General features: G+C 39.7%; 1 protein-coding gene across 1 annotated transcript in view; it reads left to right on the top strand.

Annotated features, from left to right (window-relative positions):
• Positions 1–2,162, top strand: part of LOC101854028 (probable cation-transporting ATPase 13A3) — a gene marked incomplete at its 3' end in the record, with an annotated part of 32,050 nt that overhangs the window by 8,202 nt on the left and 21,686 nt on the right.

Below are 2,162 nucleotides of genomic sequence, written 5' to 3'. Positions count from 1 at the left end.
CCCCCCCCCCTCCCCTTGTGTTGTTTCTGTCTGACCTGTCCAGCTCATACCTCAGCCCCGCGCGGCTGTTATTGTGTCAACGTCCTTCTATTTACTCAAGCGAGACAAACCAGACCACAGTGCCAGGACGAGGAAAAGTAAATTCTTGGTTTGCCCAAATATCCACACTCAGATAATTATAACGGACTGTATCATATAGCGATTCCAATTATTTTCTTTATAATACACGCTTGTTTTCTTCAACAATAAAATTTAAAAAATGATTACTGTATTTTTAATCCCCCATTCGCACAATTTAGATAACTTAACAACTGGCTTAGACCCAAAAAAGCCAGGACCAACCCGACTAAGAGGGATACAACATCCCAGCAGAAAGAACGAGATACTAATAAAGTCCTCCCTACTGGGGAATCGAACTCCTGTTTCTTGCGAGCGACAGCGAAGCTTCAAACCGCTGTACCACACACACCAGTAATGATAATGATAATAATAATGATAATATTGTTCATTATAATAATATTAATAATAAAAAAAATAATAATGATATACTGACATCAGCAGCGAATTGACTGCACAAAGAAGACTGAAGACTGAATAGGGACGTTTGTGATGTTATGAATAAATGTATCCCACTTTGCCTCGTTTTGCCCTGACGGGCGGGATCGAAGTAACATACCTCCTAAATGATCTGAATTACCGGGTGCCTAAAAAAATAACTCTGTCGTCTCTGGAACAATTTCAACAAAACTTTGAACCAACAACACCCAACCATGAGAACATCAAGCCAGTAAATATAAAGAAAATCAATCTAAATATTCGAAGAATTTGAACTTTTTTTCGCAACTGCATTAGGTCATATGAGCGCCAAGTATGAAGTTTTTAAAATTTCGACCAGAATTGAGTGAAACTGCTAAACTTTGCAACTTCTTAAAAACCAACCAAATTGTTCCATTTCAAATACATGTAGATCTAGTTCCTATTTGTGCAGTGAATAACAAATTTATGCAAAATTAAAGTTTCCAAATAAACCCATACAGGGATATATATTTAAATCTCCGAGCTCCAGATATTGACCATTTCTCAGTATGCCAGTGGGAATTTTGAATAGCCCTGTGGATCGATCGATCTTTGGACGTCATTTTCAACTTTGAATTCTTACTGTTCGATTAATTGTGGGTTGTTTCCGTTGACTCTGTCGATGAAAAACCTAAATGTAACAATAACTGAAAGGGTTCAATTTAGGGAGAATGTGGTGACCATTGATTTGTAAACTTACGGCTTATGAGGCGTTCCCTAAACCTTTCTTACAACTACACAAGGGCCACTCTTGACGTGTGGGGTGTTCACTCATATTACGGGAACCAAGCCTCTACACCATAACACCCCCTCCCCAAGCTTCCCCAAAACTTTCTCAGTACAGTGAGATAACGTTTGATGTAACTGTCGTGGCTTTACCGCCCATGCCCTGGAACCAGAACGTGCCGATCACGCCCTGTAGCTGAACGCATCTAAGAAGTAAACTTTTGCGTTTTACCCAATTTTGGTTGAAATCTCTAAAACTTGATATACCTCGAACACTATGATTGATTTTCTTCATGTTTACCGAATTAATGACCTCATGGGTGATTTTTGTGTATGCCAAGTTTTGTTGAAATTGGTGTAGAGATGATCGAGTTATTATCCTTTAAGTGGGTCATCTTTTTTTTTAAAGACTCCATGTACTTCGATATAGCCCTAAACCGTAACAATTGTATGAAGACTGTACATGTGCACGTACAGTCAAACCTTAAAGCATGACGTTCTCCAGATAGTGGTCCAAAGTTAACGTGCTCTCCCCCCTCTTTCCTTTATAGACATAGAAAGATTCGTAATTCCATGTCCACACTTTATCGCTGCTTGTTGACCCCAGAACGTCTCCCTGCGAAAATCAAACATAACAGGGCTGTAGATAACAGTAGAAACCAGCTATCTCTGATAGTGTATGGCTTTGTTATACTGTACACCATCTTTCTCCTTCTCTCTTTCTCCCCCTCTTTCTCTATCTCTCTCTACATATCTCTCTCTGTATCTCTGTTTCTCTGTTTCTCTCTTCCTACCCCCGTCTTCCTCTGTCTGTCTGTCTGTCTGTCTGTCTGTCTGTCTGTCTGTCTGTCTGTCTGTCT

This window comes from Aplysia californica, unplaced genomic scaffold, assembly GCF_000002075.1.
Source record: "Aplysia californica isolate F4 #8 unplaced genomic scaffold, AplCal3.0 scaffold00351, whole genome shotgun sequence".
Lineage (NCBI taxonomy): Eukaryota > Metazoa > Mollusca > Gastropoda > Aplysiida > Aplysiidae > Aplysia > Aplysia californica.
Note: the sequence above shows the minus strand (reverse complement) of the source record. Positions and strands in the feature narration are given on the sequence as shown.